The sequence below is a fragment of the Schistocerca cancellata genome, chromosome 8, assembly GCF_023864275.1.
Source record: "Schistocerca cancellata isolate TAMUIC-IGC-003103 chromosome 8, iqSchCanc2.1, whole genome shotgun sequence".
NCBI classification, from domain to species: Eukaryota; Metazoa; Arthropoda; class Insecta; order Orthoptera; family Acrididae; genus Schistocerca; species Schistocerca cancellata.
In genome coordinates this window covers 145,273,559-145,296,087 of record NC_064633.1, presented here as the reverse complement: position 1 = coordinate 145,296,087, position 22,529 = coordinate 145,273,559, and positions in this window count along the sequence as shown.

The window sequence follows — 22,529 nt, the reverse complement described above, 5'->3', positions numbered from 1 at the left end:
CTATGCCTGTCAGCAGTTAGTGCCTTCAGCAGTTAGAATCTTTTATTTAGCTAGCAGTATTGCCGCTCGCTGTATTGCAGTAGTTCGAGTAACGAAGATTTTTGTGAGCTAAGTGATTTGTGAAAGGTATAGGTTAATGTTAGTCAGGGCCAATCTTTTGTAGGGATTTTTGAAAGTCAGTTTGCGTTGCGCTAAAAAATATTGAGTGTCAGTTTAGTGTTGATCAGAATAAGTAAAGAGCGAAATGTCTGAGTACGTTCAGTTCTGCTCAGCTGTTTGAAAATCAAATAATGTAAGAGGTTTATCAGCACAGTCATTCATTAATTTTTCTAAGGGGACGTTTAACTTTTATGGCGTGGTCGGTTGATGAATTCTGTGTCAATTCCCAACGTTTCGTCCCCGTCTTCAAGGGGGTCTGAAGCTCGGTGGAAGGTCCAACCCACCCACTGGCTCGCCACTGACTGCCGCTAAATTCCGTGTCCGCGCGCGCCGAGGCGTGACGTCACATGTTTTGATAACGTCAGCGCAATTGGCCGCTGTCCGCTGCCGACGATCGCCGTTGCCATCACGCAGTGGTGGACGGGTGGTACACATCCTCTTCAACACCGGCATCCGTATACCGTTTAATTTCACGCCCTCCTCATTTCGATTGACTTTATTAGGGTGTTCGGCGATTTCGATTGCCTCCCTGTAGAGCCTTTCGTAATATCCGCTTGTGGCCGCTAGTGCTTGCGTCTCCTCGAAACGAATATGGTGGCTACCTGGCTGGAAAGCATGCTCCGCAACAGCTGATCGTTCCGTTTCTCCCCTTCTACAATTGACCTTGTGCTCTTCCAAACGTTTTGAAACATCTTTTAGTGGTACCCACATAAACATCTCCACAGCTGCATGGGATCCTATACACTCCAGCATTTTCCAATGTTTTGCGAGCGTTCTTGGCAGGCTTAAGGTATTCCTGTATCTTCCTGGTGGGCTTGTAAATTACGGTAATATTCAGCTTCGTCAAGATCCTCCCTATTCTTTCCGTTACATTTTTAACAAATGGCAGGAAAACCTTAGATTTTGCAGTAGCCTGTACGTCACTATGGTTTTGCGTGGCTGTCTTAACGCACGTTTTATTTCGGCGGACGAATATCCGTTCTTCATTAGTGCTTTGTGGAGATGTCCCGTCTCAGCGTCGAGCAACTCAGGTTCACAAATATTTCTAGCTCTCTCCGCTAACGTCTTGATGACACCCTCTTGAAGATGTCCTCCGCAGACGGGGACGAAATTTGGGAATTGACACAGAATTCATCAACCGACCACGGCATAACAGCACGGATAATTATAATGGACAAAACATGTGTTTACAGGAGGTGTTCAACTTGGCGTCCATTCATAACAGTGCATACCGCTACCATCCGGCGCAAATGACGCATGCTTTTAAGCTACCTGCTGGCACGCATTGAAGATGCGACCCTATAATGTCCGAACGTCGTTGATTGGGGTGGAGTAGGCCAATTCCTTCAAGTGTCCTCATACCAAAAGTCTAGGCGATCGACGTCTAGGGAACGAGTAGGTAACAGTGTGCCTCCCTCCTCCCCCCCCCCCCCCCCCCCATTTCCTCTACGACCATTCCAGCGGTACTGAAATGTCTACGTCAGATGTTCGCGCACATTGTGACGAAAGTGTGCCAGGGCACAATCATGCGTGAACTACACTTCTGCGACACACTTCTGCAACAACCACTGACAGAATCGCTGTCTGCCATGATGTGCTGCAATGGCACATTCTCCAGCAAGACAGGCAAAACATTAAACAGAAAGTCAAGATAACGCGCCCCAGTTAACCTTTCTGGTAGCAAGTATGGCCCTTTTGATCTACTGCCAAGTACGTCTGCCGATAGGTTGATTGAGAATCGGCATTGACGCCCCCTTTCCTGAATTTCTTGGGGATTTATATCTGTCCGTATACGTTGATTATGGAAATTCACAACCCTATCACTTGTGATCCCTGCCTCATTGATAAATAAAATCTTGGATGCGAATAGTGGATCTGTGGCGCACTTCGGCAACAACCACTGACAGAACCGCCGTCTGCCGAACCGAACGTAGCACATGCACCTCCATGTCAGTTTTGCCGACTGTGCGAGGCCTTCCACCGTTCGTCTTCAGAGGTGCAAGGGAACCTGTGTTCTTCAGACGCTGGAAAAGTCTGCTGAACAGCTTATCAGAGGACGGTCTGCGCTGTGGATATTTTTCAGCGTAGAAGGCACGGGCTTCCAGGCTACGTCCATTTGCTAAACCGTAAGAGAATATCATATCCGCCATTTCACATGTCGAGCAGTAGGCTCCGATTGCCAATAAGAGATTGGAGAGAGAAAATGTAAATGTACTACACCATCTGTACGTAAAAACAGCGTAATTACAGTAAACATATAAGTGAATCCACGTTTAGAAGAAGGTAAAACACAGTGATAAGTACCCGGGGTTGACAGTACTGTACAATAAGACTTAAAAACACAACGAAAACTAACGTAGCCCACAATACAACTCGAACCATGTAGCTGACTGCACAACACGTAATGGTAGGTAGGGAACTGTGAGTAAGACATCATAACATCCTGCCGACACATTTGATGGCGCGCCAATGCAACGACTGTGCTGATATCCGCAAACAAGCGTCGCGCAGCGCTTACTAAGAACACGTGTTTATCGTATGCGTTTTCGTATACATGTTTATCGTACTTATTTCTCTTGTCTCTATGGGTACTTCCACCTCTCAAAGTATTCGACACTTTTTTTGAACACCCTGTAAATATACCCTGACGGAAAAAAATCGAGACACCAAAATATAATTAATGCAGAGTAATGAAATTTGGAGGATATATATCTTTAAGTCATTAACATTGCTAGATTACAACTTAATGTAAGGGCGAGATAAGCCACTGCAAATGTGAAATACTGGGACATTAACAACTGTTGTAACCACCAGAATGTTGAATGCAAGCAAGCAAACGTGCATGCATTGTGCTGTACAGGTGCCCAATGTCAGTTTATGGGATGGAGTTCCATGTCTGTTGCACTTTGTTAGTCAATATAGCGACTGGAGTTATCGTCCGATGGTCCTATAGGTGTGCTCAACTGTGGACAGATGTGGTGATCGAGGAGATGTAGACACTCCGCAGAGCATCTTGGGTTACAACAGATGTATGTGGCCGAGCATTATCCTGTTGGAAAACACCCCCTTGAATGCTGTTGGCCGGCCACTGTGGCCGAGCGGTTCTAGGCGCTTCAGTCCGGAACCATGCGGATGCTACGATCGCAGGTTCCAATCCTGCCTCGGGCATGTATATGTGTGATGTCCTTAGGTTAGTTAGGTTTGCGTAGTTCTAAGCCTAGGTGACTGATGGCCTCATAGTGCTTAGAGCCATTTGAACCATTTTGAATGGTGTTCATGAATGGCAGCACAACAGGTCGAATCACCTGACTGACGTAGAAATTTGCAGTCAAGGTGCGTAGGATAACCACGAGAATCCTCCTGAAGTCATACGAAATCTACGTCTACATCTTCAGAGATACTCCGCAAGCCACCGTACGGTGTATGGCGGCGGGTTCCCTGTACTACTCCCAGTCAGTTCCTTTCCTCTTCCACTGGCAAACAGAGCCCTAATTTCTCGCATCTTATCTTTGCTGTCCTTACGCGCAATGTACGTTGGCAGCAGTAGAATCTTTTCTCAGTCAGCTTCAAATATCGGCTCTCTAAATTTTCTCGTCCGCAGATAGTGGCCTCGGGGTCGCGTTGTCGCTTCCCGAGCACGGGATCCCGCGTTAGATTCCCGGCGGGGTCAGGGATTTTCAACTGCCTCGAGATGACTGGGTGTTTGTGCTGTCCTCATCATTTCATCATCATTCATGACAGTGGAAAGTTTGGACTGAGCAAAGGTTGGGAATTCGTACGGGCGCTGATAACCGCGCAGTTAAGCGCCCCTCAAACCCAATATCATCATCATCATCATCAACATCATCATCTAAATTTTCTCAGTAGTGTTTTTGGGAAAGAACGTCGCTTTCCGTCCAGGGATTTCCATTTGAGTTCCCGAAGCATCTCTGTAACATGTATGTGTTATTCGAACCTATCGGTAACAAATACAGCAGTCCGCCTCTGAATTGCTTCGAAGTCTTCCTTCAATCCGACCAAGTACGGATCCCAAGCACTGGAAGTTAACTCAGGAATATGGCGCACCAGCGTTCTAATGCGGTCTTCTTTACAGGTTGAACCGCTCTTTTCTAAAATTCTCCCAAGTAACCGAAGTCGACCATTCGCTTTCTGTATTACAGTTCTCTCATTTCACATCGCTTTGCAACGTTACGCCAGACTTTTAAACGAATTGGCTGTGTCCAGCAGGCCACTAGTAATACTGCAACCCAACATTACAGATTTGTTCTTTCGACTCATCCTTATTAGTTTACATTTTTCCACATTTAGGGCTAGCTACCATTCATCGCATCATTTAGAAATTTTGTGTATGTCGTCTTGTATCTTTCTGCTCACTCAATGTCGACACATCATCGTACATTATACCATCTCCAGATCACAACCGCAGATTGCTACCCAGCCTGTCCGCCAAATGATTTATGTATGCAGCAGACTTCATGGGGACACGCGACACCCCTGTCTCTGATCAACATTCACCGTCGAGGACAACACACTGGGTTCTATTACTTAAGAAGTCTTCGAGCGACTCACACATCTCTGAACTTATTCCATATGCTCGTGCCTTCGTTAACAGCAGGTAATGGGACAGCGTTTCAAATGCTTTCTGGAAATCTAGAAGTATGGCATCTGCCTATTGCCCTTCATCCGTAGAGCAGTGTAACATGTGAGAAAGGTGCAAGCTGAGTTTCAGACGACCGATGCTTTCCGTCTCATGAAAGTTTAATATATTCAGACCGAATACGTTTAATGATTCTGCAACAAACCAAAGTTAGGGATATTGGTCTGCAATTTTGTGGGTCGTTGTTTTATCCTCCTTATATACTGGAGTCATCTGCGCTCTTTTCCAGCCGCTTAGGACTTTGTGCTGGGCGATAGATTCACGATAAATGCAAGCTAGATAATCGGCCAATGGCGTGGAGTACTCTTTCTAAGTCGAATTGGGGTTCCATCCGGACTTCGTGATTTATTTTCTTTCAGATCTTTCAGTTGTTTCTCTACGCCCGGGATGCTTCTCACTATGTTGTTATTACGGGAGTCAATCCGACGGTATGTTAGTATGATTCTCTTGTGTGAACGATTTCTTTACCGTGAAATTTAAATCTTTGGCCTTCGTTTTGCTATCGACCACTGTCACACCATACTGGTCAACAAGGGACTGATAGGCGCCTTAGATCCGCTTAGTGATTTTACATAGGATCAGAATTTTCTCGGGTTCTTTGCCATATCTTTTGCTAAGGTATGAAGGTGGTAGTAGTTGTATATTTCGAGCAAAGATCTTTCCACAGATGCAGGGATCTCTACTGACCTTTGCTTGTCGTCATTTGTGCATTCTCTTTTGATCAGAGGGTGCAACAGCCTCTGCTTTCTCAGCATCTTCCGAATTTTGTTATTAAACCATGGTGGGTCTTTTCCATCCTTTATCCACTTACTAGGCACGTAACTCTCCAGTCCACGATTGCAATCTGCTTAAACCTTGCCCATAATTCCTCTACGTCCATCTTACTGGAAATAAGTGATGTCAGTTCACTGTCTAAGTGAGATGCTATCTAACAGAAACATTCTATCTAACAGAAACATTCGCCCATCCTTTTTCGTTAATTTTGTTATTTTCGTAAGCATAGTAGCTACAATGACAACATGATCACTAGTCCCCGTTTCTCTACTAACGTTGCCGATAAGGTCTGGCCTATTTGTAGCTACTAGATCAAAGATGTTTCCGCTGCGTGTGGTCTGCCAAGCCAGCTGCTCAAGACAGTTTTCAGAAAACGTGTTCAAAAGTGTTTCGCATGACTGTCTGTTTGTAACCCCCCGCAACGAGTCCATAGACATCCTGGTCTATACTCAGTGGCTTAAAGTTGCCTCCAACTAGTATTACGTGACCGGGGTGCTTCCGAGCTACTGACCGTAGATTTCCTTTGAATGACTCTAGAACTGTCACAGTGGGGTCGGGTGGCCGGTAAAACGATACAATAATTAACTTGGTTTCACCTAAACCTCTTATCACGATCAGATAACTTCACTTCACACTTTTCGATCTCAATAGAGACAATATTTTTGTCAAATGCAATGAGCACTACCCCTCCTATGGTCTCTAATCTGTCTTTCCGAAATACGTTCCGCGCTAAAAATCTCAGAGCTTTGCAGTTCAGGTTTCAGCCACCTCTCGGACCCAAGAACTATTTGAGCTCGACAACTTTTTCGGAGGGCAATAAATACGGGAACTTAATTTTGAGTATTTCGACAGTTTACTGATAAATTTTTGACAGTCGAAGTACGTTTAAAGCCGTCTGACTTCCCTTGCTGCATACCTCCTGGCGTGTGTTCATCACTCAAACTACTGCCTTGCCTAAAAAATACTTATGTGCACTCTACAAGTACTCTGCTACCCTAGTAGCTGGTTACTTTGTGTAGTGCTCCCATGACTTACCAAGGGGAGCACTACAAATCCCCGCACGATAATGCAGGTCCAAAAATCTGCAGCCAACACCGTCACAGAGTCAACGAATCCTTTGGATGAGACCCTTTACTCCAGGGCTTAACAACTGGCCGGTTTTGAGCGCGAGTACTCGCGTCTGCTCAGGCACGTGCTCGCGAGCAGGTGCAAGGTCGCGGAGTAGGGAGGGAGGGGAGGGAGGGGAAATGCGCGCGCACGTTTGAATGTGATCTCGCGGTCTTAGCAGATTTAACTAGCCATCTGAATGCTTTGAACATTATACTACAAGGTAAAGATCTGCTAATTACTTATTTCATAGATCGAATACGAGCTTTTAAAATGAAATTGACACTTTGGGTGAGTCAGCTGGAAACACTTCAGTGACACCTTTTATTGTGTAACAGTTCACAAATTAATGCGAATGTAGAGGCATACACTAAGCTAATAAAATTATGTGGCACGTGTACATTCTCCTTTATTTGTTTCATTTGTCGCAGTAATAATTCGTGAGTGATATCCCTGCAGGTGGCCGCGGATTCACATTGACTGGTGGCAGCTGTTGTGTGCCCCACGTGACTTTCCCCACTCTCCGCTCTGGTCCGGTAGTGGGGGTAGCGTGCTCGCGCCGCTCTGTGCTCGCGCCTTGCTGCTCACAGCTTGCTCCACGAGCACGTATGTTGTGAAGCCCTGCTCTACTCGGATCCAAACCAAAAGACGAACAATGCTGCAAATTGCCAACTACGCTTGCACCTCTCATGTGACGCTAGCAGTCTTCTCTACCTCCGCCGGCAGAGTGTATGAACTGACGATGACATCAGAGCCCATACGACAGGCTTCGTTAGTGCCGATGTAAGCCACAGCTTGCAGACGACTACATCTTGCACGCTCGACAGCCGCAGGCAAGGCCGCCTCCACATCTCGCATGAGGCTCCCTGGCAGATATACCTAGTGCACATTTGGTTTCTTTCCAGGCTTGAAAGCTATCAGCCTAAGGGGATCAATAACGCGCCTAGCGCACTCCCAATTACTAGTATACCACTCGTCCCGTGTGCATGCTGAAAGAGCAGCCACCCTCTCACAGGGTGAATGGGTGAGGCCAGGGGCCATACTCCACGTTAGCCTCCCGTCTCGAGCAACATGAACGCGTTATCATCGGCCACACATCCTGGTGTGAGGGCGGATCTACCACATCTTGTGCACTAGGAGGTGCCTCGGAGACAGAGCCCGTGGGCACAACAAGCTACACCTGAGGTGTCCCATGTAACACGCCAGAATGTCCGCCATCGTTACACCTCGAAGTAGCAAGTTAAATGTGATTGATCGTAATCAAAAGAGCATTCAGCTGTTAAGGAACTGCGGCCAGCTCCTCCTGCATCCACACTCAGCATCCACACATCCTAACCTTCCTATCAAGACTGAAGAAATAAACTATAACAGCAGACAATGTTAGATATGCAACTTGCTACCCTCCTGACCTGTCACCAATGGACGCTGATGTGTTAATAAGCTATGTAGCTGGCAGTTCAGCGAGAAACTACTGCTCCACAGACTGAATGAATTCACCCTTAAAAAAGCGAGACTGAACCTTTGAAACAGAAAAACATGCACAGAATTTAATAAACGTACCACGAGGGAAACACAGAAAAAGATAAACAATATGCCGCTCTCAGATGTACATTAGCCCAGATCACAACTTAAGGTGCAGCTCCAGAGTGTCTAGCACGCGGACAGTTTGGTTGCAGGCCATCAACTGGCCTTCTTTTACCAGCACGAGGTTATCGCTGGCATCGAGGCAGAACGAGGTTTCTTCAGAAAACACGGAAGACCTTCACGAAGCCCTCCAGTGACCTCTTGCTTGACAAAACTGAGGTCGCAAATGGCGGTGGTAGGGATCAGTGGAATGCTTGCAACAGGACTTCTAGCTCGAAGCTGTCCTTGAAGTAACCGATCTGTAACAGTTCGTTGGATCACTGTGGGTCCGCAGCTCGTGGTTGTGCGGTAGCATTCTCGCTTCCCACGGCCGGGTTCCCGGGTTCGATTCCCGGCGGGGTCAGGGATTTTCTCTGCCTCGTGATGACTGGGTGTTGTGTGATGTACTTAGGTTAGTTAGGTTTAAGTAGTTCTAAGTTCTAGGGGACTGATGACCATAATGTTAAGTCCCATAGTGCTCAGAGCCATTTGAACCATTTGATCACTGTGGTGCCATCTACTGCTCACGTTGCTGCAGCGGACGCACTATGATGCGCCAAAGTCATACGCCAAACACGATGGTCTTCCCTCTCGGTAGTGCCACGTGGCCGTCTGGAGACCGGTCTTCTTGTGTCCGGACATTCCCATGGCACTGCCTCCAGCAGTCATATACAATGGCTGCATTCCAAATGGTTCAAATGGCTCTGAGCACTATGGGACTTAGCATCTGAGGTCATCAGTCCCCTAGAACTTAGAACTACTTAAACCTAACTAACCTAAGGACATCAAAACACATTCATGCCCGTGGCAGGATTCGAACCTGCGACCATAGCGGTCGCGTGGTGCCAGACTGAAGCCCCTAGTACCGCTCGGCCACACCGGCCGGCGGCTGCATTCCGCCAAGTCTTTCTGCAGTGTCGCAGAAGGAACATTTAGCTTCTCGTAGCCCTACTACCCGAGTTCCTTCAAATGGCATTCTTGACTGACATCAACTCGTTAGTAGGCTGTTTAGGTTTTTATATTGGTAACGCCACCGCCACGTAGCGCTCTGTATGAAAATCACTGGCTGTGCTGTGCAGTCTGTGGCTGGGTGGCATTCTTGGAATTTGCTATTGTAGTGTTGGGCAGTTGGCTGTTAAGAGCGCGTAGCGTTGCGCAGTTGGAGGTGAGCCGCCAGCAATGGTGGATGTTGGGGGAGAGATGGCGGAATTTTGAGAGCGGACGATCTGGACGTGTGTCCATCAGAAAGAGTACATATGTAATATTGGATATCATGGACTGACTTTTGAACACTATTAAGGTAAATACATTGCTTGTTCTCTATCAAAATCTTTCATTTGCTAACTATGTCTATCAGTAGTTAGTGGTTTCAGTAGTTTGAATCTTTTATTTAGCTGGCAGTAGTGGCGCTCGCTGTATTGCAGTAGTTCGAGTAACGAAGATTTTTGTGAGGTAAGTGATTAGTGAAAGGTATAGGTTAATGCTAGTCAGGGCCATTATTTTGTAGGGATTACTGAAAGTCAGATTGCGTTGCGCTAAAAAATATTGAGTGTCAGTTTAGTGTTGATCAGAATAAGTAAAGAGAGTAATCTCTGAGTACGTTCAGTTTTGCTCAGCTGTTTGAAAGGCAAATAATGTAAGAGGTTTATCACCGCAGTCATTCATAAATTTTTCTAAGGGGACGTTTCAAACTCACTGCGTCCAATCCCATAAAGCAAACCTGATTCTGCATTCTCACAGAGGCGCGACTAGTTCATTTGGTTTGTAACTGGCGTGAAATCTGAATAGACATCATCTTCCAGAAACACACCTACGAACTTTTGTTTATGTCTCACTACTCCCTCTTGGTGTTGTGATTTTTTTTTTGTGTCAGTGTTTATGCACAATAATCCTTAATAACAAACAGATACGTTTATGTTAATGTTATGCCAGACGCAGTCGACGATGGTGAAACCGCTGTCACAATTTTAGCATTGTCTGAAATGATCGGGCGAGCAGGGGCGAGGTCGGCCTTTGGCGGAAGTGCTGTGTCTGCCAGCATCCTTAACTATCACGTACTGTGCAGGCTTTGGCTCGTATATCCCTGACGCCGCCTTACAGTCTATCAGATATCGCGAGGAATACTTTACTGCAGTATGGAGCTGTTCCGGGATAGTGACAGACATGCAGACACCAGTGGTCCATCAACTGCAGGAGACCAGATAGATACTGCACAGCCGAACACGAGAATGTATGATGAGGACTATTTATTGTTAGGTTTCAAGAAAACTACAATGAACATTGAAGAACGTCCTCAGCTGTTTTAAGCGTTTTAGCTGGTGATGGCATAAGTTTAACAAGTTAAACAGACATGTTGAAACCAAGCATTTCGAATTAACCGGGAAACCAAAACAATTTTTTGTCGAGAAACTAAATGTTTTATTGCCTACCCGTAAAAAAACGACGAATGTGACTTCTAGGGCCTTTTAGCCTCCAACCAGATTTCTCATACGATTCCTGAACGCAAGAAACCACCAAGTGCTGCAGAAACTCTGGTTTTACCAGCAGCGATTGAGTATAAACAAGGCTTGGTGACTCAAGTTTCCTATCTCTAATCACACAGCGCACAAAAGAATTATAGACGTATTTGACGATTTACTGTAGTAGTTAATCCCTAAACTGCATAGCAATGTTTTGCACTTCGCTTGGACGAAGCGACCGATATTCATAATGATGCTCGTTTTATTGGTTATGTTCATTTCTTTGACGGAAATAACAATGGAGAGGAATTGATTTTCTCCGAGTCGAGATAACAGCTACAGATCACAGCCTTTTTGACATCATCGATACCTTTTTCTAATGAAAACAGAGTATCATGGAGGATGATAAAATCTTCTCGGGGTGACAGCCGAGTCAATGCGTTATTCTCCAGCAACGTTTCAGCACGTTTCTTACATGCCATCTTCAGGCGAAGTGTCGGGTTCACTTCTCGTCCGGATTTTTACAGCCGCTGGACCACTGGCTTCTCTGCATCCTCGGCGCAGGTCGACCCAATGAGGCGCGAGTGGAATCGGCGCGGCGGCAAGTGGTGGGGGGAGCCGCGGGCGCCGGGTCATGGCGTCTCGTCTCGGTGCGGCCTGTTTACTCCATCCGCCGCCACTGACCTGACTCCGTCGGTGCGCTCTCGTCTCATTCTTGATATGTTGTGTTCCACGTGCTGCTGAGTTGGAAGCCACTATCCCGATTGACCAGGTTATCACTGACCCGTATCTACACTGCCTCTTTAATAATAGAGTCCCAGAAACCTGAAGATCTGACAGCCGAAGACTGGCAAGCTGGAGTCCGTTGTTCGAGTCCGGGACACTGGCCTTCCCCCGCCGCGCCGCTCCGCAGGCCGAACAACACTGTCACACGCGGCCGCATAGAGAGAGAAACATTGGGGCGCCACATCCAAGGTATCACCATCCGATTCACGACTTCGTTCTCAATAATTAAACGGGCCACAGCACGATGCGCGTCTCCAGTCAACTGGGCGAAACGGCGACACGAGATACACACCGCCAGGCGTAATCAGATGCCGCCGCTCACGCAAGCAGAAGGCTTCGCAAACGACACAGCTGCCGCTCTCCCAGCCAGATCAATCCAGTAAGGAAACCATTGTACAAAACTTTCAATAACAATTATCTTATGTAAAAATGCTGTTTTATTCTGCATTTCACGATATTCTTCTTTCTTCAGACGATACGTCGCACCTTCTTTCCGTGTCTAGAGATAGTGTGGACACCTTCCAAGTACTATTTGCAACGCGTCTACTGGCGCAATGCCAAAAGTTCTCCTCATCTGGAGAAGTAATTGACGTTGCAGCCTGTTAACTACCCAAGTTAGTGTTACAAGCAAAAGTCTGAGGACTCAAGCACTTGCACAGTATCCCATGGAAACTTATGACCGTAACTGGTGAGACTAATAATTTTGTTCATTGTGTTCCTGATTCCCTTTCTCATTTCTTCATTTGTGCACCATAATTTTGTAAAAAAGAATTTGGAAATTTGTGGTAAGGACTATGGGACCAAACTTCTGAGGTCATGGTCCCTAGGCTTACGCGCTACTTAATCTACGCTAAGGACAACACAGACACCCATGCCCGAGGGAGGACTCGAACCTCCGACGGGGGGCATAACTTTGTCGTTCATACGAGAAGATGCCCAAGTATCTGGTTGCAGACTTCCTTTTTATGGACTTCTCTCTTAATTTCATGATGAAGCGTCTTAAAAGATTCCCTTTTAACAGCATGTAGGTGGTCTTTTCAGGCACAACAGACAATTTTACTTCTTGGCACCACTGATGTAGTTGTTGGAGAACTACTCTTCTCGATCTTCCCTTCACAAGGATGATCGGGTCGTCAGCAGATGCCACTACTCCTACTACCTCTTCATTACACTGTAGCTCTAATAATACTGGGCCAAGGAAGAACCCGCCCTGCCCACATGTTGTTAAGAGAGAAAGAATAAATTATTTAGTGTCTTTCACTTTAGAATCAAATGCCCTTTGCAGTAATGGTTCAAATGGCTTTGAGCACTATAGGACTTAACTGCTGTGGTCATCAGTCCCCTAGAACTTAGAACTACTTAAACCTAACTAGCCTAAGGACATCACATACATCCATGCCCACGGCAGGATTCGAACCTGCGACCGTAGCGGTCGCGCGGCTCCAGACTGTAGCGCCTAGAACCGCTCGCCCACATCGGCCGACTCTTTGCAGTAATGCTCATCCTGACAATTGACTAGCATCAAAAGAGAAAACCCAGTACAATAGGGTTGTAAACGGTCCCCAAGGATACACGCATACATGTGTCGATCCATTGTGCCTTCCAGAATGACGATCTCACCCAGGGAACGCCACGAAAACATTCCCCAGACCACAACTTTCCCTCCTCCAGCCTGCCCCTTCCAATCCGATGGAGCATAAAATGTGATTCAGTTGAAAAGGCGACCTTTCACCATTCAGTGGACATCTAGTCGGGGTACTTACGCATAAATTCCAGGCTTCGTCGCGGCTGAACAGCAGTCAGCATCGGTGCCTGAACGAGGTGCCTGCTGTGGAGGTCCACGCGCAGCAACGTTCACTGAACGGCCGTTGAGGAGAGGCTGTTGGTAGGCCCTTGGGTAGTCTGGGCAGTCAGTTGCTCAACAGTAGCACGTCTATTCACCCATACATATCTCCATAGCCGTCGCCCACCCTGTCATCTAGGGCCTTTGGTCGCTGCTGCTACGGTCGCAGGTTCGAATCCTGTCGCAGGCATGTGTGTGATATCCTTAGGTTAGTTAGGTTTAAGTAGTTCTAAGACTAGGGGCCTGTATTTGAAGAAGTGTCATGATGATCTCTCCACTGGCAAAAGATTCCGGAATAGTCCCCCATTCGGATCTCCGGGAGGGGACTGCCAAGGGGGAGGTTACCATGAGAAAAAGATTGAATAATCAACGAAAGGATACGTTCTACGAGTCGAGGCGTGGAATGTCAGAAGCTTGAACGTGGTAGGGAAACTAGAAAATCTGAAAAGGCAAATACAAAGGCTCAATCTAGATATAGTAGGGGTCAGTGAAGTGAAGTGGAAGGAAGACAAGAATTTCTGGTCAGATGAGTATCGGGTAATATCAGCAGCAGCAGAAAATGGTGTAACAGGTGTAGGATTCGTTATGAATAGGAAGGTAGGGCAGAGGGTGTGTTACTGTGAACAGTTCAGTGACCGGGTTGTTCTAATCAGAACAGGTATACAGTTCAGGTATACATGCCGACGTCGCAAGCTGAAGATGAACAGATAGAGAAAGTGTATGAGGATATTGAAAGGGTAATGCAGTATGTAAAGGGGGACGAAAATCTAATAGTCATGGGTGACTGGAATGCAGTTGAAGGGGAAGGAGTACAAGAAAAGGTTACAGGAGAATATGGGCTTGGGACAAGGAATGAAAGAGGAGAAAGACTAATTGAGTTCTGTAACAAGTTTCCGCTAGTAATAGCGAATACCCTGTTCAAGAATCACAAGAGGAGGAGGTATACTTGGAAAAGGCTGAAGTTCAAGACATTAGTCAGGAAGACTCAATACGCAAAGAAGTGGGATACGGAAGTACTAAGGAATGACGAGATACGTTTCAAGTTCTCGAACGCTATAGATACAGCAATAAGGAATAGCGCAGTACGTAGTACAGTTGAAGAGGAATGGACATCTCTAAAAAGGGCCATCACGGAAGATTGGAAGGAAAACATAGGTACAAAGAAGGTAGCTGCGAAGAAACCATGGGTAACAGAAGAAATACTTCATTTGATTGATGAAAGGAGGAAGTACAAACATGTTCCGGGAAAATCAGGAATACAGAAATACAAGTCGCTGGGGAATGAAATAAATAGGAAGTGCAGGGAAGCTAAGACGAAATGGATGCAGGAAAAATGTGAAGACATCGAAAAAGATATGATTAACGGAAGGACAGACTCCGCATACAGGAAAGTCAAAACAACCTTTGGTGACATTAAAGGCAACGGTGGTAACATTAAGAGTGCAACGGGAATTCCACTGTTAAATGCAGAAGAGAGAGCAGATAGGTGGAAAGAATACATTGAAAGCCTCTATGAGGGTGAAGATTTGTCTGATGTGATAGAAGAAGAAACAGGAGTCGATTTAGAAGAGATAGGGGATCCAGTATTAGAATCGGAATTTAAAGGAGCTTTGGAGGACTTACGGTCAAATAAGGCAGAAGGGATAGATAACATTCCACCAGAATTTCTAAAATCATTGGGGGAAGTGGCAACAAAAGGACTATTCACGTTGGTGTGTGGAATATATCAGTCTGGCGATATACCATCTGACTTTCGGAAAAGCATCATCCACACAATTCCGAAGACGGCAAGAGCTGACAAGTGCGAGAATTATCGCACAATCAGCTTAACAGCTCATGCATAGAAGCTGCTCACAAGAATAATATACAGAAGAATGAAAAAAAAATTGAGAATGCGCTAGGTGACGATCAGTTTGGCTATAGGAAAAGTAAAGGGACGAGAGAGGCAATTCTGACGTTACGGCTAATAATGGAAGAAAGGCTAAAGAAAAATCAAGACACTTTCATAGGATTTGTCGACCTGGAAAAAGTTTTCGACAATATAAAATGGTGCAAGCTGTTCGAGATTCTGAAAAAAGTAGGGATAAGCTATAGGGAGAGACGGGTCATATACAATATGTACAACAACCAAGAGGGAATAATAAGAGTGGACGATCAAGAACGAAGTGCTCGTATTAAGAAGGGTGTAAGACAAGGCTGTAGGCTTTCACCCATACTCTCCAATCTGTACATCGAGGAAGCAATGATGGAAATAAAAGAAAGGTTCAGGAGTGGAATTAAAATACAAGGTGAAAGGATATCAATGATACGATTCGCTGATGACATTGCTATCCTGATTGAAAGTGAAGAAGAATTAAATGATCCGCTGAACGGAATGAACAGTCTAATGAGTACACAGTATGGTTTGAGAGTAAATCGGAGAAAGACGAAGGTAATGAGAAGTAGTAGAAATGAGAACAGCGAGAAACTGAACATCAGGATTGATGGTCACGAAGTCATTGAAGTTAAGGAATTCTGCTACCTAGGCAGTAAAATAACCAACGGACGGAGCAAGGAGGACGTCAAAAGCAGACTCGCTATGGCAAGAAAGGCTTTTCTGGCCAAGAGAATTCTACTAATATCAAATACCGGCCTTAATTTGAGGAAGAAATTTCTGAGGATGTACGTCTGGAGTACAGCATTGTATGGTAGTGAAACATGGACTGTGGGAAAACCGGAACAGAAGAGAATCGAAGCATTTGAGATGTGGTGCTATAGACGAATGTTGAAAATTAGGTGGACTGATAAGGTAAGGAATGAGGAGGTTCTACGCAGAATCGGAAAGGAAAGGAATATGTGGAAAACACTGATAAGGAGAAGGGACAGGATGATAGGACATCTGCTAAGACATGAGGGAATGACTTCCATGGTACTAGAGGGAGCTGTAGAGGGCAAAAACTGTAGAGGAAGGCAGAGATTGGAATACGTCAAGCAAATAATCGAGGACGTAGGTTGCAAGTGCTACTCTGAGATGAAGAGGTTAGCACAGGAAAGGAATTTGTGGCGGGTCGCATCAAACCAGTCAGTAGACTGATGACCAAAAACCAAAAAAGACTAGGGGACTGATGACCTCAGCTATTAAGTCCCATAGTGCCATTTGAACCATTTCGGGCCTGGTGCATCGCAGTTGCCTCAGAGCCGGTTTTGGGTAGTATCATTTTGCCATGCACTGTACTATTTAACCACAGCGGCGCGCTAACAGTTTAAAAACTACACCGTTTTGGAAACGCTTCCACCCTTGGCTCGAAAGCGAATGATGATGCTTTTTTGTACGTCAGATAAATCGCTCCGTTTCCGCATCACGACAAACACTGCACTGTCTTCCGCGTCCCCCCGAAATGAGCGGTTATTGCACGTTGACTTCAAACATAACGCAGTGGTCGCATTGATGTGACTCAGTGTGTGTATAATGGAGCCATCTCCATGAGGCAGGAGGACATCACTCCACACCGTAAGTAAGTACACTTTACGTCTGACACAATCACGAACCAAATAGGCAGAAGATACTGCTTTGTCCTACTTCGAAACCTGGAAAGAATGTCCACTGTCTGCACGTCTAGGCACCGCCATTAGCTTAGGCCACTCGCACCCAGAAGAACTTGAGCACGTGCACCACTGCAGCAGACGCCACAGCGAAAACAGATCAGTGGATTCAGAGCTAAGAGCAAAAGTTGCTCCTGAATAATGGACATGGAATAAATTGGTTGTGTGGATATTGGCAAACATGCAGATATAGCGGATTTAGCTTCTTCAGATTACACTCACGGATGCGAGTGAGAAACATTCCGTATGTTAGGTGACAGACTTAAAGGTTTACGTTAGAACAAAGAGCTGGCCATGAAACCTGTTTTGGGAAATAGCCACTAAACCTCCACTCCCGATTCTTTAAAGAATCGAATTCCGATGTATAAATCGGCTTCAAGTATTTGATTACTTTACAAATGAGCTAATGTGTTAAATAATTGACGTGAAGATAGGAAGCGAGGAAAGGTTTAGTAAAGTTTCTCATTATGTTTAAAGATTGTGGAAAATCTCATTTTCAAACACTCGGTGAATATGGTCTGAATAATTTGGCCTATGTTTTAAGAAGAAGTTAGTTTTTCAAGCATCTCGATTTATATGACGACAAATTATGTGACGTTTAATCTCCTGAATTACGTCTCAATACAATGATATAATTTTGCGAGTAGATTCAGTGGTATATGTGGGTGTTGTCTGCAAAATGTGTTAGCAGTAAAGAAGAAATAAATGAAGACGTCGTGTCCGACGCTGAAATTTTACTGCACGAACACTAAAAGTGTAGGAAGTGATTAACTTTCTTTTCTTTCAACATTTTGTAGCTAGTGTCTGCAAGAAAAGTTTCGTAAATGATTGGACTTGTGCGTAAAGTTTGTTGGAAGTCGTTAAGGGCTCTTATTCTTAAAACTGCATAAATGTAATCTGGATATATCCGCGCCTTCATTTAGACTGTCTCAAGAAATATACACAGTTTCTAACAGTCTACTTGACTTACTGACTTACACCTTTAACGTAACATTATTCCTGTTAACGAGCAGATTACGAAAGCGGTTTAAATTTTAAAATTCGGGTGATAATTATGTGGATTATTGGAAATCAACGTTTTCTTGCCCTTTGAAGCCGTTAGACAGGCAACCAGCAGCTGGGAATGTGCACCATGAACAGGGTAAGCCGTTTAATAATACAGGTAAGTTTTTCCGAAAACACTCAGTAATGTTCATGTTAAAGATGTTGATATCCAGTTTATGCCGTTGAGTAAAGATGAGTTCTTAAATCTAGTGTACAAATATGTACAGCAACTAACAACAAAACCGGTCAATAAGACAAAAACAAAAGTGGGTAAAGACTTTTACTATGATTTTCTAAAGACGTGAAAAGTTCATCCTGAGGACCCGGAATCTTAAGTTTGCAGCGCGTTTCACGAAGAACTAAGTTGACATATTATTTGACAAACTAAATGAGGTGCTGGACATGTTAAAGCTTATACCCACTTACGATGCAAATAAATGTTTTTAGAGTAAAATTCATTTTTTTACACATTGAGGATTCATGTCTGAAAACGCCCTCCTCAAATTTAAACAAAGAAAATGAGAAAGAATGAAAAATTATTTAAAAATCTGTGAATCAAGTGACATAGTGTTTTATAACTCTATTAAGAAAAACATCATTATATTGTTTAATGTGAATATTATCATTCGACAAAGCTTACGGTCTGGTACTACCCGTTCTTTCCCCAAAACAGTGTAAATATATAAGAACCAAGTACGACACAGAAAAAAATAATTACAAGAATCTACAGATGCTATTGTGGATGGTGGACAGTTCAGCCAACAGCGAGTTAATCCTGGTAAGTGGTGACTGGCAGAGGCGAGGAAGGAGAAATACACGCAACGGTGGTGGTTGGCGAATTCAAAAATGTTCAAATGTGTGTGAAATCTTATGGGACTTAACTGCTAAGGTCATCAGTCCCTAAGCTTACACACTACTTAACCTAAATTATCCTAAGGACAAACACACACACCCATGCCCGAGTGAGGACTCGAACCTCCGCCGGGACCAGCCGGCTGGCGAATTGTAAGTGCGGCTGTCTGCTTGCTGAAGTTCACGGCTACAAGGCTATGTTTTGAAGGTTAAATGAGACTTTCTGAAACAGGAGAGAGCGTTCTTGTGTTTGTATAGTCACATGAAAATGGCTGTGGATAAAAACGCAGCCACATTATCATTGTGCCTTGAAGTAACGTAATTGAGGGCGCAAAGAGTCGTGCGAACTATGTTTTGGTTATACAGTGGTGTGCAAAGTTAAGGACGAAGGTAACTTTTGCATGTTGTGTCAGTGATAAGAAGAGTTTGATGAAACTGGACGATACATAGAACTGCTACAGTATAGTGCAGAAGGTAAATAAAATAAATACGCAATGAGAAGAAGAGAAACGACACTTTTATTCAAAGGCAATAATTACACTGAAGTCACCGCGATTTATGACGTTCCCTAGGACATGGTTCTTAACAATCGTCACAGACGGCAATGTGCTCCTTTGCTGGCCACATATGTTGAGAAGAATTTATTGTGGTAGGACGTTCGAGTTTCACCCCAGGGTGGTGGACAAGTGCTGGATCGCCAGTCATTGGTACATGTGGACATGCTGCAGTATGTTCCCCAACACATACCACACGACCAAGATAGCACTTAAGTCGGGGGAATAGCAGGCCAATTCATTCGCTGAATATCCTCTTCTTCCAAGAGCTCCCCTACCTTCGCTGTTGGATGCGGTTGCGCATTATCGTCTATAAAAATTAAATAAGGACCAAAGGCACCCCTAAAAAGACGGCTATGGAGAAGGGTGTCAGTATGCCGATGCAACATTATGTCTTCGCGCACAATGACACTTGGACTACCGAAATGATTACGTTCGGCAATGCTGGACGTATCCTCATATGGGTAAAGGTAGGAAAACGTAACGCACCCAGGAACAACGTTGAACATTATCGTTTGGGTGGTCCATTTGTTGGGGTGTGGGGAGGCATAATGTTGTTTGAGTGTAATTACTGCGAAATCTTTTAATATCGTTTAGTCAACAGTCAACTCCCCCCCCCCTCCCCTTTCACGTCTTTTCACAAGTGCACTGGTACATGAATTCATTTTATGGATGGCAATGTGCAACCGCATCGAACTGCACAGGTGGAGGGGCTCTTGGAACGAGAGCTGATAGACTGGGCTGCCCGTTGCACCGATTTAAATCCCAACGAGCTCCTGTGGGGTAGGCTGTGGGGACGTATTGCAGCCACTATTCAGCATCTGTCAACTGCTATGGTGGTGAAATGGAACACCATACCACTCCTTACTAACCTAGCGATCAACACTGGAGCACGTTGAAGGACATGCATTACCGTCCGCGGTGATCACACGCCCTATTAAGAACTATGCGCCCCTTTTTTAATGTCTAGAGGCTATCATAAATCGTTATAACTTCAGCGCAAATATTGTCTTTGAATACAGGCGTCATTTCTGTTCGTCTCTTTGCGTAATTCATGCAGTTGCCTTCTCTAAAGAGTATAGCAGTTCTTTCTATGTATGATCTTAGTTTCATAGAGCTACGTTATACTGGTGTCCAAAATTAAAGCAACAAACTGCTATTTCCCCATCCCGTGTCTAAATCATGATATAATAATACAAACTGTCACCGCGCGGGATTAGCCGAGCGGTCTAGGCGCTGCAGTCATGGACTGTGCGGCTGGTCCCGGCGGAGGTTCGAGTCCTCCCTCAGGCATGGGTGTGTGCGTTTGTGCTTTGGTTAAGTAGTGTGTAAGCTTAGGGACTGATGACCTTAGCAGTTAAGTCCCATAAGATTTCACACACATCTGAACATTTTTTTACAAACTGTCAATAGACGTCCGTACGACCGTGTTCTGCACGGAAGATGGCATTCCGGTCAGCGGACAACCACACTAGCGATGACGTCAAGCCACTTACCAAATGGGGTAGTGGTTACAGGGTAGTCCCACATCTAGAGTGGCTGTGCAGTCCGCCCCGATAGCTGAGTGGTCAGCGCGACAGACTGTCAATCCAAAGGGCCCGGGTTCGATTCCCGGCTGCATCGGAGATTTTATCCGCTCAGGGACTGGGTGTTGTGTTGTCCTGATCATCATCATTTCATCCCCATCGACGCGCAAGTCGCCGAAGTGGCGTCAAATTGAAAGACTTGCACCAGGCGAACGGTCTACCCAACGGGAGGCCCTCATCACACGACATTTCATTTCATTTCATTTCAGTGGCTGTGTAGACGATCACAGACAGTACAGTTGTGTACAGAGAAGATGCCTATCAGACTCTCTGCGGTGGAGGGCCATAGGGAGAATGGAAGCAGGAGAGTCGCAAACTGATGTGGCCCGATGGCCTAAAGTGAATCGCTCTGTTGTTTCTAAGATGTGAAAACAGTTTGTAGAGACCGAAACTGTATCCCGAAGACCAGGACAGAGCCGACCATGTGTGACACTAGACAGTCTGCCTTCGGCGGTGCTACGGCACGGACGTCTGTTTACGTCCCTGCCGGAGAAGTTCGCGCTCGCGCGGTTGTTTATCTCGTCGGCGTACTAGTGCGTTTAGACGACTCGATATAGAATGGCACATGCATACCGAAAGTCGACTCTCAAGATTAGTTTTTCGAATGAATATGCGAGACCGAAAGCCTACGAAATAGAAAGGTTCCTACGAGACGAAGTTAAACTTGACTACAACGAACTTATCGGAATCCACCTCTCCATAGTGAGCAGTGTTGTTTACGTCAAGCTGATTAACGACGCAGTATGTGACAGAATCATCCGAGATACTAAACATGGACTCAAATTTTGTCACTCTGATGGACATGTTGGAGAAGTAACTATTGATCATGCAGGACTGGGCTTACGGAACATACGTATTTTCGAACTTCCCTTCGAGGTTCCGTCTGACTTGGTCGTTGACGCCTTACGCCCATATGGAAGAGTGCTTAGCCACGTTGAGGAAAAATGGTCCAACTTCACGACTTACCCCGTTCTCAACGGAGTGCGTCAAATCAGAATAGAACTGACACGACATGTACCCTCGTACTTGTTCATCGGCGGATGCAGAGCTATAGTCATCTACGATGGACAACCCAAAACATGCTCAGGCTGTGGGAAAGAGGGCCACGTCCGTTCCGAATGTATGCAGCGGAGGATAGTGCAAGTTCCAAACGGCGAACCCGTACCTCCGTCCACATTGACGCCGCTGCCACTAACGTATGCGGACGCATTTCGAGCGGATCCCATCCCGAAGAATGACCAGATACAGAATCCTGACAGTTTACGGCAACCGACTGCGGCAGAGACCGCCTCCAGTGACGAAACGACGCACACCTCTGCCGCTCCGGCGCCGACGACGCACTTAACCGAGCGGAAAGGATCGGTAGGAGAAATGGAAATTGATCCTGCCGTTGTGCCGACAGCTGCTTTCGTCCCTGAGAACCGGGAGTCACTTCCGCACTCGGATACGGAGGCGCACACGCGCAAACAACGATCACCGAAGCGCCACAAGAAACGACGGCTC